Raw genomic sequence first — 18,638 nt, forward strand, 5'->3', positions numbered from 1 at the left:
CTGCCAAGGGGATGTTTGGGCTCTTAAACGGTGATGACAAAATACACTTTTATGAATCCTCTTGCTCAATAAACACAGCCTGGCATTTTAAAAGGCAGCATATCTCAATTTTGTGAGAGGATCTGCCTGAGAGGATTGACTCGAAGCTACACAGCAGAGAGGAGGTGTTAGTCCACATTTGTGTGTCCCATTTGCAAGAGCAAAACAGACCTGAAGATGGAATTGCAGAGAAACGGGAGGCACATGGCCAGTAGCAAGGTAGCCTTCAAGAATCCTTTATTCTTGAAGAAGTATGCAACAGACTGGGAAGAAACTCATTTTTCTTTACTTTAAAAACTTCAGTAAATTTGGGCCGGGTGCAGTGGCTCACACCTGTAATCCAAGCACTTTGAGGAGGCCAAGCTGGTGGATCACTTGAGGTCAGGAGTTGGAAACCAGCGTGGTCAACATGGTAAAACTCTGTATCTGGGGGGGAAAAAAAACAACTTTGGTAAATTTAATAGAATTCTACTTTTTGGGAAAGTTGCAGGGCTTTCATAATCATGTTTGTGTTGACCTACAACAGCAGAGATAAGCGGCTATTCAGCCTTTTGAATGCTGAAAAGAGACCTAGCACTCTTATACATTAAGTTGTTCATGCTGATTTGATTTCTATACCAATACCATGGTGACCATTTCTGATGAAATATTAGTAGGTAATCTCAAGATAGTTCTCAACCTCTTCTTTCACAAGCAGTGCAAAACAGCAATTGGATATCCATAGTCAATGCATTCCTTAATCTCACCTTGGTAACTGACTACCACTCCACCCCGCAAGTAGACCCCCTACTTGTTTTGCCTCTTATTCTCACAAAGACAACCCTACTCTCTGTTAAATGCAAAATTAACTTTCAGATAATTATCTGAAAGTTAATTTTGCATTTAACAGAGAGTAGGGTTGTCTTTTAAACAAAGAGTGAGAGCTGAACTGCACTTTTCTTTTATTAGTCCCTTCAACTTCTCAGCATCCTCCGTTTAGCCAATGTATGGCATGGCTCAGGTGTTCAGTAAAAATTTGTTAGATGAATATGTGAATCAATACTTAGAATAAGAAGCAGGCATGTTGCCACACCTTACCAGATATCTCTAGGGTCCTAAAGGAAGAGGATCAGCATTTAGTTTCATGACTTTTTTAAATGTTAATTTCTGTCTATGAATTGTCACAAAACTACACTTATAAATCACTCATATGGTCATGCATTCCCTTTATCAGGAACAGTGCCTGACATGCAAATTCTAAGAAACATTACTGAATGGATGAGTAGGTGGGATAGCTGGACTGTGCCTCATTCTATGTGATCTTTTCTAAGATTTGAATATTCTAGGACAAATCATTATTTCTTAGAGGATCATCTTTGGGGCCCTAAATGTTGTGGGGCAAGGTGAAGATTCGAATTTGAGACCACCTTACTCAAAAAAACCCAAACCAAACCAAACCAAAAAACACCAGGATGGGCACTCCTATTCCATAAAGGCAAGCTAGAGACCACTGGCCATTTATTGTGCTTATTTAAGTTTTAAGATTGATTTCTGTTTAAGTCAAAGGTGCTCTGGGTTGTCTGAGGATTGATTGTCTCTACTCTGTCACCCAGTTATTTTACTAAATTTTTGACCTTAGGTAAAGCCCTGAACACTTTGAGATCTTAGTTTTCTCTTCTATCAATGGACAAAGTTATCCTTCATAAAAGCAGGAACTTAGGACAGCTTCCGCTACTTCACATTTGAAGAGAAACAGTAGAAATAATTAAGATTTTTAGAAAAAAAATTCATTGTATCAGTCAAGCCTTAAATCCAACCAAGCAATATCATTCTTTTTCTTTCTGCCTTCAAATTATTTTTAAAATCAGCTGAAAAAATTCCTAATAATGCAACTTGTTTTCACAGCAGTTCAGTTGAGCAGAATAACGGACCCTAGGGAGGACTAATTCTTGGTCTTGCCTGGCTTCTCCATCTGTGAATGGTTATATACAGTGACTTTAATGGGTCATAAAAAGACCATAAATCTATTGCAGAAATGGCCACATCTGTGTTTTAGAAAAGCAGTGGTTTTTTTTTTTTTTTTTTTTTTTTTTAGTTATTTTAAAAGTTAGCCAGAAAGTATAGTCATTTTTCTGTATTTCTGTATTTTAAGTTCTCATTTGTAGCTATTAGGCTTAAAGGTATAATGTAGCAGTGCTTTCCATCCTTTGTCTATATAGTTCAACATATATGTGGGTTTTCTCCAATAGCTTTTTTTTTTTTTTTTAGTATGCTTGAATAATATTCAGCTCAAAGTCAAGTCACCTGTAACGTCATGATGCACACTTGTTGACATATCCATTGCCTCATTAGTCGGAGAACATCTCAGGAGCAAGGACACTGTGATATTTATTACTTTAACCTCCATGACTGTCAGAAAGAGCAGGTAACCAATAAATGCTTTTTTAATATAAAAACGGAACAGTCAGGCGCTACTAAAGATATTTCAGTCAACAATGGACTGCGTATACAACCATGGTCCCATAAAATTACAATAGAGCTGAAAAGTTTCTATTGCTTGGCAACCTTGTAGCCCTCATAATGCAGCAATGCAAAGCATTGCCTTTTCTATGTTTAGACACACAAATACTTACCATTGTGTTACAATTGCCTTCAGTATTCAGTACAGTAACATGCTGTACAAATTTGTAGTCCAGGAGCCACATAGGCTGGATGTGCAGTAGGTTATATAGGTTATGATCATCTAGGTGTCTGTAAGCATATGCTATAATGTTCACATAATAAGGAAATTACCTAATGACACATTTCTCAGAATATATCCTTGTCATTAAGCAACACATGGCTATAGTAACATTTGGCAGAAAAATAATGGTTCTGTGGAATTCTTCATAGTAATTTTTGAAGCAGAATAATTAAGAAAAAAAGATCAATTTACGTAAAGTTCAGGAAATCAATTTTTAAAGATCGGTTTTGTATTAAGCATTTAAGTCATCCACCTTAACTCGAGAACTTTGCAACCTTTTCTGACCCCAGCTTGTGGTGACCTTGCTCGCTCACCCGTGCAGTCCTGCTGTTCACAGTCTCAGCAACTGCCCAGCAGTCGACCAGTTATTCCCAAATCAGTTCCATTTATAGTCACTTTACTCATGTCAATAGAAACTAACCAATTAATACAGAAATGAGAAGGGTTAAAAGAAACACATTTCTACCTCCATCTTCACATGAGTTTCTCATTGGATTAACCTTCAAGTTTAAACAGGAAAAAAATAGCCTTATCTGGGCATCTGTGGAAGTGTTTTTAATGTCTTTGCAAGATCACTTGAAATTTTTATATCAGTGTTAAGTTAGCATGCCTTTACTGTGCATACTTTGGAGAACTTAGTAGATAATTGTGGTGAGTAACACAAGACCAACTCTACTTCAGTGAGAGCCTGAATCACGTCAGAGGGCTGTGAGGGAGTATGACCCCTTGGGTCCCATATGTGGTGTTTTTGCCCAGCTTCTGAGATGCCTGGAGCTGCAGCCTTGCACCTGGGCCAATTTCCATTGCAGCCAAGCTGGTAGACAGTAAAAACCTTGTGGCAGCACTGAGAATGTATGTAGCCCAGGATGAAAACTTTGTCACTATAACCAGGTGATAATTTCTACTTGAAGTGATGCAGTTTATACCTCTTTTCCTGGAGTAATTATTTGATAGCACCTTGTTTTTCACTTTCAAAAGTGTTCCGATCTGCCGAATAAATTAGACGGTCATTCAAACTGTAGGATTATGTTTTCTGTTAGCAGCATATTTTGGGCTATTTCTAGAAAATTCCAGAGGAAAGAGACTTACTACACCCCCCCCCCCCCCGCCCCCCAGGTATAATCCAAAAATGTATAATTCCTATCTCCTGTGTAGATGGCAAACTGGGGTTGGCCAATCACAGTTCTTTCCAGAGACTGTTGCTTTAAACTAAACAATGAGATGAAAGCAAGTACCTGAGGAATCTTTCTGCAGCCCTAGAACTGACTTTCCAAGGGTGCAAAGTGACATCATGGGATTGTGGCAGCTGCAGCAGGCAGTTTTCTCACAGGCCAATTCTGCATGGAGGGATTTAAACATATTCTTGCTAGCTTAGCCTCAAAGATGTTCTCCAGCCTTTCCAACCATTCTGTACACTATTTGATATCTTTTAATAAACTCCTGGGTATTTTTTTCTGCATAATTAGTCAGCCAATTTCCATTGCTTATAACTAAAGACCTTGACTAAGACATGGGTAAAATTTGAGTACATAGGATATTTCAACCAAATACTTTTAACCCCAGGATCCACATGGAAAAGAAACATTCTGCTGTTTTGAAAGTTCTGTTCAAGTCTTTTTCAAAGAACAATGTCTTATGTGAAAAAGGGCTGCTCATCTAGTCCCTGTGGTCCTGCAGATCCCACTGTTGCTTTATTAAAGCAGTCTGAAATTTTTCCAGCTAGCTGTATAGCTGTCAAACTTGCAAAATTTAATTTCCTTGAGCAGCACAGTCTCCCAGCACAGAGCCCAGAAACACAATAGGGGCTCAGGGTATTTTTAATCCTGCCTGTGGTTGAATTGGGGAGGAGCTTCAAAAATGTACACACGGCCCATCTAAACATTTAACATATCTGTGCCCTAAAGTCATTCTAAATATATACTTTCAGATGGTTAAAAGTTGTTTACTCTGGGAGTCAAGTTTCAGGTTTATAGGTGCAGCTCTGACCAAGATGCCCTTTAGGCCCCGTAGTTTCACTCTCTGATGTGTGACAGTTCCATGAATTCCAACAGGGCAGGGATCCCCCAGGCGGTGGAGGGCAGCAGAGACCTCAGATCTAGGAATGAATTCATTAAAAGCCCCTCACTTTCGTTGGAGGATGCAGACTTGGCTTGTTGAGTTAGCACAGGCTTTCATCCCCAAAATTGACTACATACCTGTATCTGGGAAGAAATCTACGTCAGCACTTGGAAATTTTAATCGGCACTGAATCTGATTAAATGAAAACAGGAAAATATGGTCATATGGACTCATAGTAGATTTGTTATAAAACAAGAAGCCCCTCAATAACTTTTCTTCAAATTAAAAGTTTAAACATAGGTAACATAATTGTAGATACTATATCTTTTAGACATCAAATGTTAACAATGATCAAGTTTTTTGGCATTTGTTAAAACATGCTATTTTACCATCTTAGAATTTTTTTTAAATAGACTTTTCTCCATGATGTTATTAAATTCATCAAAAGAGGCATAGCTATGTCTTAAAAAAAATCAGTCTAAGAATTCATTAGTTGTAAAAATACTTAGCTTGACAAGAAATGTTTTCAAAAGGCGAGCTTGTATTTAATTGAGAGGTTTGGTAAACACTTCCTGTATTTCCTTTCTAATTTGAAAGGACTTACATGCTTTAAACAGCAAAATAAGCATTTCAAAATAGATAAAATACATGAATTTTCAAAACCTATGCTGAGCTTATAAAGGATTTCACTTTGATAAGAGACATCAGAGGTAAGTTTTTTTCAAGTTGCCATCTCATAATGGAGCATTTCTAGACTTCTAAGCTATTTTGACTGAGGTATTGAATATTGATCATACCTTTTATGTTCTTCACAAATTCCAGAGAAAATCATAGAAGTTTCATAGTTTTTATTTCCATTTGATCAGATTGTAAAGGACATATTTATAACAATTCTTTGTAACATTATAAGCTCATATAAACAGTGAAAGAAGAGTGACCAGAAATAACTATTTAATTTTTTTTTTGAATCTATGGAAAATTTATTTAAAGAAGGTGCCTTTGAATATTGACAATCAAATTTTAGAAACTAATAATTATTTGTGCAGGGGTTCAGTTCAATGACCATATAGATTCATTTTTTGAAACAGTCTCTCTCTGAGGCTCAGGCTGGAGTTTAGTGGCATGATCTTGGCTCGCTGCTACTTCTGCCTCTTGGGTTCAAGCAATTCTTGTACCTTAGCCTCCCGAGTAGCTGGGATTATAGGCATGTGCCACCATGCCAGGCTAATTTTTGTATTTTTGGTAGAGACAGGGTCTCATCATTTTGGTCAGACTGTTCTCAAGCTCCTGACCTCTGATAATCTACCTGCCTCTGCCTCCAAAGTGCTGGGATTATAGGCGTGAACTACCGTGACAGGCCAAAATATTGAGTCTGAGCAAGATTATAGGTGGTGGAAAAAATATTTCCTATAACAAGGAAAAAGAATCATCAGGGTCCTATGATAATGTCTGAGTACACCACAGGTCCACCCCAGTTCTGGGGAGTCAGAATTCAGTCCAATTTTTACTGCTAGAAGAATGGATGTTTAGAGAGGTGAGGACTTTCCTTTCTCCTGATGTGTTGTACTATAACCAGAAAACAAAGGGTAGAGAACATGAAAGGAAGAAAGGGAGGGAAAACCAGGGAGGAAGGGAGGGTAGGTAGGAAGGAGGTGGTAGGCAGGCCAAGATTTCATCTACTCCCAAAGACAAATTTCTTTTTCACAGTATTTCTAAGATGTCAATTTAAAATACTGTTTTTAGATCATCTGCAAGTTAGAGGTGGCTGAGACTGTTAGATCTGTTTATGGCTCCAATGCAGAATGTCTTTTCCTGTTATTTTTGGACATTACCCTGGTAGGGGTAGCATTGAAAAGAATAGTCATTCCCTTTAAAAGATGTCAGGCATCCTCCCCCTCCTTTCTGCCCTGCCTCCTCCTCCTTCTCATCCTCTTTGTCTTTTCTCTTCCCTCTTTCTCCCAGTGAAGGCTACTGCAGTGGCATGTAAAAAATATTTCAGGCAAGTTTGAGAAATAAGAGCTGATTGGTGACAAAAAGGATATTAAAACTAGGAAAGAGTTAGAAAAATAGAATTGCTGATAAACTCCTCTAGCATCCTGCAACCTTGGAGAGCCTGTTTGATCTGACTTCATAAAGCAAATTGCTACATTTTGCTTTTCAAACTCATCCTACATCAGAAGGTAAAAAACAAGTCATACTTCAGATTGTTATCGTATGTCTTTTGGTTTAAGAAATTGAAAATAGTTTCACTAAATGAATGGCTTGCATAATGAAAAATGTTAATAATCCTACTGAGAACACTTTTGATCTGGAAATTCTTGCTCTTTTGTTTATCCAACAAGACAAAGACATACTGGATTAATGACTAGAATCTGAATAATTATTTACTGATCTTGCAAGTAGCGCCCCCCCACCACCTCCGCAACCGCCGTTCACCTTCACGCAGAATTCGAGGTGACCTCGTTTTGAAATGCAGGGATGAACTCTTTGATCATGCATCTCTCCTTCTGTGACTCATGCTCTCAATGCATTCATAAGATGATTTATAAGTGGGGAATGTATGTATGCAAGGGATTAAGCCCTTTGTATTTTGCATTTCTTTTGTCTTTGAAATAGTCTCTTTCAGAACTGTCAACGTAGAGCACACCTGTCTTCCAGGCAAACAGGTGAGGTCCAGATTGCCAGAATTGAGAACAGCTCTGCTCCTCCAAGATTTAAGAAGGTAGGAAGTGTCTGGGCACTGAGCAACGGCAGGACTTTCTCATTTCAGCCTGGCCCAGAGGCTGGGGATGGCAGGTTCTCATGATGTATTCTCCACTTTCAGATATGGAGTTGGGAGAATGGTCTGAGCTGAGTTTCTTCCTTCTGGGCTCGCTCTTTCTCGCCTCTTGTGTGGGCTGATAGGCCTGCAGAGTTTGTGCAAGAACCAGCAGGGAGACCTTTGGAGTGCGGCATTCTGGGATTAAGAAGCAGGAAGAAGCTCACCAAGGCAGGACGCCAGTCCTGGAGAATAGCGACTCCTGGCCACCTCACTCCCAGGATTCCTCAAAGACTTTGCAAACTGGGCACACTATTCCTGCTGTCCCATAGAGAATGACTAGCAATTTAAAGACCAGTCAGAGCCCAAGAATCCTTGGTCCTTGGCCTATTACTAGGACATAAAAGAAAATAGCAGTGATGAGATAGAAATGTCGGTGGCATTAGAAATGCCAGGGCATATGTGCTGAAGAAACTGCTTGAGGGTGGCTGAAATCCATGCCCTGCACCTACTGGTACCTCTCTGTGATTTAAACTGGAGGAAATTTGACACAAAAATCCCATTCACCTGATCTCCTTGATCTCCAAAAAATACAGTTCAGTTGATAGAAACATTAGATGTGCATATGTTTTTTTTTGTTTGTTTGTTTGTTTGTTTGTTTTCAGAAGAGTAATGTCTAAGTTAATATATTTTAGAAGTTAAGGGCTTGTAGATGGTATATCCCCACCAAAGAACGACAGGAGAACAAGGCAGAGGTAGATAAAAGTGTGCCCATGATGGCTTTCTGCTGGTGCAGGTGAGCCTCCCTCCTGAGCAAACATCCATGCTAGTTTCTATCTGGGAGAACATGACCCGGAAGGGGACATTTGGCCTTTCATATAAAAACCCTGTTCCAGAGACAACAGGAATGCAAGCTAGTCATTGATCCGTGAAACCCACCCATGCAAATTCTGAAGTCTGGGGAAGGCTTCGGAAAGAGGTGTCCAGGCCTGGGCATGGCAGTGCATTTGTCTGAGCTGGGTGTAACCAGGGGAGGGGGATTGCCCAGGCTGTTGCTTGCAGCAATTTGAGAGACGGAGCCACACAGCGTGCTCTGCACCAGAGCCTCTGACTGGAGAGATGACAGATGTCCTTGGGTGGACATTTCAACTTCCTGTGGTTCCTTGAGTTTTGTTTTGTTCGCTATCTCCAAAACTATCTAACTTTTTATGTATTGCTGAAATCAATTATCCAATCATTCATACATGGCTATCTTTCACATTTATGTTCAAGATAGGCTGGCATTTTTTAAGCTATTTTTGCTAAATTTTGAAATCATGATTTGGAAAGCTTTGTGAAATCACACAAAGGATGCTTTTCAACCAGTTCTAAAAATCGATAATCTATAAAATAGAATTGTACGATACAAGAATAAGCATTTTCCAGAGTTTGATAGTCCTTGAGTGAATTTATCAGGGTCCAAAAAAAGCAAAACACAGCAAACAAGGAAACTGACCACTGATCTTTCTTTTTGCCTATTTTGCATATCTGGATTTATTTATTTTGAAATATGATTCAAAGTACAGATAACTAAGACCAGATGGTTGCTATAATTCAAAGTAGGTAACATTAAAAATTCCAATCATCAAAATCTCTCAGCAAGTTTTGCCCCATAATAGGAAAAAGTAAAAAGATGTTAAATGTAACACAAAGATGCCCCAAAGAAATCAGAAAAATAAACATAGAAACTTCAGGACTCATTAAAATGCATGTTAAAATATTTTCTGATTATATAAGTAATATATATTCATCATTTAAAGATATAAAAACTATGCAGGAAAGTCAAAGACATGAAGACTAACCATAATTTCATTTCTCCAGTGAAAAGATTACTTACATTTTAAACTATGTCTGTCCTTTTTACAAACATACAATAAATTGCTAATGCTGATAGTGTAAAAAAAAAAAAAAAAAAAAAAAAAAAAAAAACAAACTTGGGCCGGGTGCGGTGGCTTCACGCCTGTAATCCTAGCACTTTGGGAGGCTGAGGTGGGTGGATCACCTGAGGTCAGGAGTTCAAGACCAGCCTGGCTATGATGGTGAAACCCCATCTTTAAAAAAAAAAAAAAAACAAAAAACAAACAAACAAACAAAAACTTGCGGTAATGTATGTTAGTTCAATTTGGCTATTCCACATGTTTACATATTTTTAACTATGTTGTACACAATAAACATACAGTTTTTATTTGGTAACCTACAAATTCATTAATTTGAAAATATTTCCTTGGAGAGTTTGAGAACTATAGCAAAGAAAAAAAATCACTTAAAATTTTCTGTACCAGAAATAATTCCTCTTATTTGTAGGCTTTCTGTATTTTTGCCTGCATAGGTCAGGGATTGACATACTTTTTTCTATAGAGGGCCAGATACTAAAATATTTCAGGCTTTCAGACATTTTGTGTCAACTGGAAAATCATGAGATCTATAACTTTAGAGAGGAGACTTCATTATAAAAGGTTACAGCCTGCAAGGTGACAATCCCAGAGGCTGAGAAGCACAACCGAAGGCAGAGCCTGAAAAACAGGTACATCTAGGAAGAGAAAGATGAGACGGATTTATGCTAAAGGGATTGGCCAAATGCACATATTTAACAGGTTATATTAGGAGCCATAAATATGCTTGGAGGAGATCTTGTCCCATGTTTACTTTGGGGTAGAGACTTCACATTTAAATGTATTACAACGAAGCCCTATATAGCTACAGGTGAAGCAGGGACATGAAGACATTCATGTAAATGTAAATGGACCAGAACCAGTTCATCTTTGGTGGGTGGTCGCTAATTAGAAGAATGTACTGAAATCTGGCTCCTGTCCAGTCAAAGCTGTAGTTACGTCTATGGAACAGGGGCTGGGAGATCAGCTCTAGTGGCAGGTGATGTGGCCCAGGCTGTGGCGCAATCTGGACTCACTGCAACTTCTGCTTCTCAGGTTCAAGTGATTCTGCTGGGACTATGAGCGTGGGCCACCACACCCGGATAACGTGTGTGTGTGTGTGTGTGTGTGTGTGTGTGTGTGTGTGTGTGATTCTTTTTTTTTCTTTTTTTCAGAGTCTTGTTCAGTCAGCAGGCTCCAGGCTGGAGTGCAGTGGTGCAATCTCAGCTCACTGCAACATCTGCCTCCCGGGTTCAAGCAATTCTCCTACCTCAGCCTCCCGAGGAGCTGGGACTACAGGCTCAGGCTACCACGCCCGGCTAATTTCTGTATTTTTAGTAGAGACGGTGTTTCACCATGTTGGCCAGGATGGTCTCGATCTCTTGACCTTGTGATCCGCCTGCCTCAGCCTCCCAAAGTGCTGGGATTACAGGGGTGAGCCACGGCGTCCAGCCAACTTTTGTGTCTTTAACAGAGATGGGGTTTCACCATGTTGGTCAGGCATGTCTTGAATTTCTGAGGTCAAGTGATCTGCCCGCCACGGCCTCCCAAAGTGCTGACATTACAGGTGTGGGCCACCACACCCTGCTACTTTAAGAGTGGTGGGGGAACCTGGCTTAACCCTGGCTTGGCATGGTCATAGGTGTTGTGTATAATTCGGTGTCCTTTTGCCACAAAGAGTTTGTACTGTCAGTCTTATGATCTTTATTTTAACATCAATACTAGTCAGTCAGTCGTATTTAAACCACAAAAAGGAAAAGTTATAAAGAGGCATGCTCTACCTCCGACCTTGTCACAATTAGGAACTCAGTTTTTAAGGTTTCTCTGGGGTCCTCTTGGCCAAGAAGGGCGTCCATCCAGTCAGTTGGGTGGCTTAGGATTTCATTTTTAGTTCTTAAGTGTCACAGTTAACCAACTCTGCCATTGTAGTTCGAAAGACAATCAGACAACACCCAGACAAATGGGTATGGCTGAGCTTCAATCAAATTGTATTTACAAAAATAAGAGTTGATTTTTGGCTTGTAGTTTGCAAGCCGCTGGTGGCATAAATACAGTACATTTGTGGATCATGTTGTATATGCTGTTTGTAAACAGCTTCCCCTACCCAAGCTTTTTTGTGACTATTTGAAGTCAAAGTGTAATTCTTAAATGTGCATTTGTGTGGCTTCAATGTATTTTTGTATCTGTGTACTGCGGTTTGTATCTTAAAATCCCATATTAGACTTTATGACTTAAAATTTTTAACATTGTAACTCTGAAAATGATTTATATATAATCCTGTGTGTGTGTTTCAGATTTTTTAACAGAAGTTTATGGAAGTCAAACTATTGGATCACATAGAATGATTTATTAGGTTTTAAAAACATATTGCTGAATTGTCCCATAGAAAGCTTACATCCTACCAAAGTCAGAGTAACTCCTTCCCCACGTGGTCACCACCTCCTGAATCCATTTAATTTTTTGATTTATGTTCTCTACCATTGATATTAATCTTCAGGCTTACAGGTTATTTAACTTCCTTTTTGGTGAATTTCCTTTTATAGTTGGTAGTGTTCTTTTTTTTTCTATTGATTGGTGGGAGATTTTATACATAGTAAGACTAAAATTTCCTTGACATAGGTGTTGTAAATGCCCCTTTTGTTTATTTTCTTTACATTTAATTGACAGGCTTTTAATTTTAAAAACTTTTTTTAAGGTAATTGAGTAAATTTACAACTTTGCATTTTTCCTTATTCATCAAAAGAACTTGAGTGTATCCTCAAGGCTATGTTGATTTCTCAAACCGTTTTACTGCTGAAATTTAAAATTAGGAACTATGTGCATTTAGTTTTCAAATAGCTATTTAAGAACTATTTTATGTGAAATACCATCTTAATTACACAGTTATTCTAAATGCTAGAGTATATATTGATATATTTTATCCTATTGCATTAATCTTGGTGCCATTTTACCAGCACGATGGAATTTCTATTAAAATGTTATGATGGCTTTTCATATATAGCAGTGTAAGTCTTTCGTAGTTTTTGACATTTTCTTAATTTATGTTACAAACTAAGTTTAGAATAGCTTTAAAATTGTGCAGCCATGTTTCTATTGGATCTGCAATAATCCTATGAGTTGATTTAGGGAGATTACTATCGTTATAATAATTTGTTTCCACTCAGCATCACGATCTGTATTTGTTCAAGCCTTCTTTGCCTCTTGTTTTCTTTGAGTTCTACATATTTATTTGTAAGTATGCTTTAATTCCTTGGGGCTACTATCAATCAGGCTTTTTTTGTTCATTATACATCTCTAATTTGAATTTCCACATACCTACTCACCTAGGCTTAGGGTCAAAGAGTAATTCTAAACTCTTATCTACCCAGTCCCCATGTTCTGCAGACTCTGCTGCCTTCTCTTCTCCACGCTGCTGCCACTGGCTTCATGCAAGCTCCGAACACCTGCCGACTGGACGATTCCACATTCTTTCACACCTGTCTCCCTACATCCAAAGTAATTTCACTGTACCTTCCACTTTATCAATGAGTGATTTTTCTAAAATTCAAATGTCATCATACGTCTCTTCAAACTCTTCACCATTTCGCCATTGACTGTTACCAGATTTTTAGGCATAGATGACCTTGATGTCAGGTCATTGTCTCCGTCATCTCCCACCCCAATCTCACTTATCACTAAACTCCAGTCTCTAGACTGCTCAGTTTCATTTACACACCAGCAATGAGGCCTCTAGTCTTAACATGCACCCTTTCCTCAGCCAGTATGTCATCCCCATTGCTGCTGTCCATCCGGAAAACACCCACTTTCTCATCTTTTAAGTCTCAAATCAAGAGTGCCTCCTCAAGAAAGATATTCCTATTTTTCTCTTCCTACTCCCAGAGTAAACCACACCTCCTACCTTTTGGCTCCCACATCCCTGTGCATATTTGTCACAGCACCCGCTACATGACAGTACGCTGTTCCCTGCATGTCTGCTTTTCCTTTCCAGACTGAACATCGTACTCGTCACATAACTGATGCTGACTGCAGCAGGTAATTTCCAAATTTTAATGGCTTAACACAGTGAAGGTCTGCGGCTCTCCATGACAGCTTGAGTCCAAGTGGTGATTGAAAAATCAGTTTCTGGCCAGGCACAGTGGCTCACACCTGTAATCCCAAAACTTTGGGAGGCCAAGGTGAGCAGATCACACGTTCAATAGATCGAGACCATCCTGGCCAAAAATGGTGAAACCCTCTCTCTACTAAAAATGCAAAATGCAAAATAAATAAATAAATAAATAAACTGGGTGTGGTGGAGGGTGCCTGTAGTCCCAGCTACTTGGGACGCTAAGGCAGGAGAATCACTGGAACCAGGGAGGCGGAGGTTGCAGTAAGCCGAGATTGCACCGCTGCCCTCCAGCCTGGGTGAAAGAGCAGAGGCTCCATCTCAAAAAAAAAGTCTCCCTCTGCTTCATGATGCTGCCATTTTAGATATATGGGCTAAATAATTTCCACAGAGAGGAAAGAGAGGCTATGAGGGCCTCACAGCTGGGCCTATGGCTAAGCCTTGACATCCTTCTGTCCAGATTTCATTGATCAAATCTCTTAACAGGTGGTAACCAGACATCATGAAAAGCTGGAAAGGGGTTCTTCCTTTCTGCCTAGGAAAAGGAAATGGACGTAGTAAGCAGTGCAAGCCAGTGTCGGCCACAACTATCCATGTGAAAAGAACTCTGTCCTATCTGATAGTTTTAGTATCCCAGCATCTGCTGTAGTACTTGGCACTCAGAGTGGGCTGCAGTTCTGTGGACAGAAAATGAAAACCCATAACCAAAATAGGGTACCCATTCCTGTCAAAAATGAATTGTCACTCATTCAAGAACGGATGTAGAGCTGGCTCTTTCACCACCATTTGTTGGAGTTTGGGTTTTCTGAATTGTTCTGGGATTTCGAGTTCTTTGCAGGCTAACCTGTTTCCATTTGAGAGTCCAGCAACACTTCCAGGACCCAAATATCCTGGAAGAACTTAGAACTTTGGCCAGATGGCCAGTGGAGCCATCATAAAAGCTTAACTTAACCTTGATCCCATAGGTTTTTCCGATGCCCATTGAAAATTCCCAGGAAATCCAGAGACCTCTCGTCTGCTCAGAAATGTTAAGAGCCTTAGTAAATTGATTCTCAACCCTAGTACCAAATTCTTTCCCCCATTACCAGAAGGTCTACCCCAACAACAGGACAGTAAGAGAAAAGATCTTCAGGAGATCAGAGATGGCTTGCCTTACAGGAAGGGAGGATTTAAGGATATTTTACTTGTGAGGAAAGAAAGGATGGTATCTTTTACTGAGATATCTTTTACTCAACAGATTTGCTGGGCTTGAAAGAGAGCTAAGAGACACTGGGCTCAATGGAGTTCAGAATGAATCAAGAAATGAACCATTCAAATGTGGCTGTAGTTACTGTGTTTATCAAAGACAAGATCCTTCTGGGAATGCTAGAATGGGGAATTATGACACAGCTGATTTAGCTGTAAACCTTACTCTTGTACTTTGTTACTGGTAATTTTATGCAGCAGGTTGAGAAAGCTACTCCATGCTAGAATAAACTACAACAATTTTGCTAATGGATGAGTTCTGCTTTCTTGTCTTCTTTCCTTCTTTATAAGTAAGGAAGCTTCTTACTTTGATACCAGTAACTTTTAAGAAATCTGTAGTTTGAATGTATTTGAATGACTCTAACATACTTTCGTTCTACTTTTATATTTGACCCAAAGAAACACCAATAGATCTTAAGTATTTCCATATGTTTTAGAAACTTGAAGTCAGTGAGATGAAATATAAAGAATATGGAGTATTGAGACAGTAGTAACTGTAGAGGACATGGCTGGTGGGGACACAAGATCGTGTAAGGAATGCTGAGCTCTTTATATCCAATATAAAGAATATCCTATATATCCAATATAAAGATTATCCTATATATCCAATATAAAGAACATAAGGTGGGGAAAGATTATAAAGGAACATTGGTTAGTTTGGCTAAAGCATAATTTGATGGTTAAATTTTGTAGTTTTCAAAAATTTTAACTGTAATACAAAATTTTGATGTACTGTTTCAATTTCCAGTAGCAGATAAATGCATGTATGGAGAAACTTACTAAAAATGACATATTTGAGCACCTTGAAGAAGAGTGAATGGGGTTCACTGTAGTCTATTTGCTACCAAATAGCTTTTTATCTCTTTGGGAGGGCACCACACTGGGGTCTTGTGCATTCTGTCCTTATGATGGATTTCAGGTGGCTCACCTGACTTTCTGACTAGTATCAGACCAAGCTCATGCTAGACATTCCTGGATGTATGGTCACTTGATAATCCATGATCAGAAGCTCTGTCTCTGCCAGAGCCCAGGGGCATGCCTGCAGTTGCGTTTTGAAAGGTGTTGAGTTGCAGATCCATATGGCATAGCCTCGTTACTGAGTCCAAGGAGGTCCATGTTGTGATGTTCCTTTTGGGGTCTGCCATAAACCTCACAAGTATGTTTTCTTATAATATATACCTCGAGCATTTCTGGTTTTCCAGGTCCTACAGCCCAAGTAGCAGGGCCTCTTGTGTAGCCTAGGTGTATTATAGAGAGCTCTCCTACAGTGGCTTCCACGTAAAGCTGGCAGCTTTGCCTAGCACTTGATGCATGGTCCAGAAAAATAGTCCTGGGTATGCCATGTATACCAATGGAGCCTACTAGGAGTTGTGTTCTCTTTGAAGCTCAAGGTGTGAAACATATTTCTTTTTACTCGAGAAGCGGGTGTTCTGGCAAACATGAACCAATCTCCAAAAGATTATAATGTAGCCAGCCCTAAGTCATTGGAGGCTTTATCTCTTACATGTATCTATGGCCTCCATAACCCTTGGGGCTTCCTACTGCCCTAGTCCAATAAGCATAAAGTCAAAGATATAATAGATAAGTATAATTATCTTTAGGGTGTCCAGATGGCTCAAAACTGACTTGGCCTATAGCACAGAGACCAAGAGTGAAATGGAACCCTAGGCCATGTATATGATCTTTTACTAAAGGCAAATTTTAAGCACAAAATTCAGGATGATGTTGATTCTCGGATGGGGAGAGAAAATATATGACTAGAAAACACACAGCTTCAGGTGCACTGTGTTATTCTGTTCCTCCAGGCTAGTTCTGACAATATGGCTGATTATTACATTATTCTTAAACCTTGCAGTATATATGAAAGATTTTATGAAAAATTTTTAAGTTATTAAAAATTTAATTTTAAAAAGGTGAGAGGTAAGAGGTAGCCAGAGAGATGTCCAAGTTGAGGGAAGGAACTCTCTTTATGATGAAAGAAAGAACCACAAAGGATACATGGAAAGGACGCAGAAAATAAAAGATGCTGGAAGGGACCTCATCAAGATGAGGAGCAGTAGATGGGTGACATCTGAATCAAGAAAAAGGACAGATGTGAATATAGCTGATTTTGTCCATGTGAAGAACAGGAGGTTGAGAAATGGGGGTTCATGCCTAATGGCTTCATGTTTCTGAGTGAGGACCAGGTCATCTCCTGGCAGTCAGACAGTAGCAGTTGGAGAGAGCATGGCTGGTTCAGGACACAGGGAAGTTCGTGCAAGGAATGCGGAACTCAGCCAGGAGCCCTGCTGAGTTCCTGAAATCATGGCCATGGTGAGCTCCTCCAGTGGCATTCAGAAGCCCACGGTGATCATGGTGGAGAAAATCAATGATTAGGTAAATCCAAGATTGGGGAGTTTCAGGGAAGATGTGGTAGACAGACCAGGAAGTAAGGATATTGACAATACAAGCAGCTTAGTGTTTGGGAGGAAGCTGGACAGGAGAGAAAAGGAAATCAGGAAGATACAATGTATTGAGGTGGTAAGAGAAGAAAAGCAGGTAAAAGATGGAAGGCGAAATTGAGCAGGGTGAGAAAGCACAAGGCCTGGCTCATGTTGGCCACGAGGTGGCACCATTAGCCCAGTGTGGCAGCAAACTGTTGCTGGCTGGCAGGCACAATGAGGGCAAAACCCTGCTGCCGTGTCCCCAAAGTCTAGCCTAGCGTCTCCTACCATGGACAAAGCCAGGGATCTAGAAGAGTCTAGATAATCCTATTCAGTGACTGGTGTATACAACATAAAATAAGAGATGGAGCAATCTGGTGAAAGAAGATTCAGGCAGTGACGATGACAAAGGACAAAGCAGAGTGCAGCATGAGAAAGCAACGTGCTTGAGCTGCAGATGTGAAGCGACTTTGGACAGCTCTTCCGGACATTGAACTGATTACCAGAAAAATGGTCACGCATCTCACCGCAAAGGCTACCACACAGAACGTACACAACTTTTCTAGGCTGCACTTGTGGGGTGCTCTTGCTAACCAGAATCAAGTTGCCTGAAGATTTTGTACAGACAACTGTATATTTTTATTTTGAGACAGTCTTTCTCTGTCACCAACTCTGATGTGCATTGGTGCAATTTCGGCTGCAACCTCCACCTCCCAGGTTTTAGCGATTCTTCTGCTTCAGCCTGCCAAGTAGCTGGGATTATAGGTGTGCACCACCATACCCGGCTACTTTTTGTATTTTCAGTAGAGATGGGGTTTCACCATGTTTGCCAGGCTGGTCTCGAACTCCAGACCTCAAGTGCTTCGTCCACCTCAGCCTCCCAAAGTGCTGGGATTACAGGCATGAGCCACCATGCCCAGCCTGCACAACTGTATTTTTAAATGTTCATTCCAGAGTTTTGTTAAGAGTACCTTTGTCAAGGTGACAGTGCATCTATAAAAATGTTCGAGTCATTGTGATAGGTACAGAATCCACTTGATACATCCAAATACACATGAATATATAGAATCCCAGACTTACTTGTGAAGTACATTGTTAATGTACCTATTTAGTCTTGTCATGCACACAAAGTAAGCCCGAAAAGTCAATAAGCCTTTCAATTCAGAAGAAATCAAAACCACAGGCAATATAATTTAGCTAACTATGCAACATAAGTCCCTTCCCTCTTGCTTTAATTCTTCTAAACATCTTGAAAGTAGTTGTTCCCTTGCTAATTTACTGATCTTCTCAAAGTTACATATACAGTTTACTTTGTTTCCAGCAAACATTTATGAAGCACCTTCTATGTGCAAAGCTCTGTGCTGGGGGCTGAGGAAGA

At 39.7% G+C, this 18,638-nt stretch overlaps 1 long non-coding RNA gene across 1 annotated transcript in view; it reads right to left on the minus strand.

Moving 5' to 3' along the window:
* Positions 1-371: 371 nt before the first annotated feature.
* LOC141581425 (uncharacterized) overlaps positions 372-18,638 on the minus strand; it is a 234,706-nt gene continuing 216,439 nt past the window's right edge. The window contains exons 2-3 of the long non-coding RNA XR_012514013.1: positions 4,957-5,011; positions 372-465 (exon numbers count right to left, since the gene is read on the minus strand). This is a non-coding gene — a long non-coding RNA (uncharacterized LOC141581425). The remainder of the gene's footprint in view (positions 466-4,956; positions 5,012-18,638) is intronic.

The sequence above is a fragment of the Saimiri boliviensis genome, chromosome 15 (assembly GCF_048565385.1).
Source record: "Saimiri boliviensis isolate mSaiBol1 chromosome 15, mSaiBol1.pri, whole genome shotgun sequence".
Classification (NCBI taxonomy): Eukaryota; Metazoa; Chordata; class Mammalia; order Primates; family Cebidae; genus Saimiri; species Saimiri boliviensis.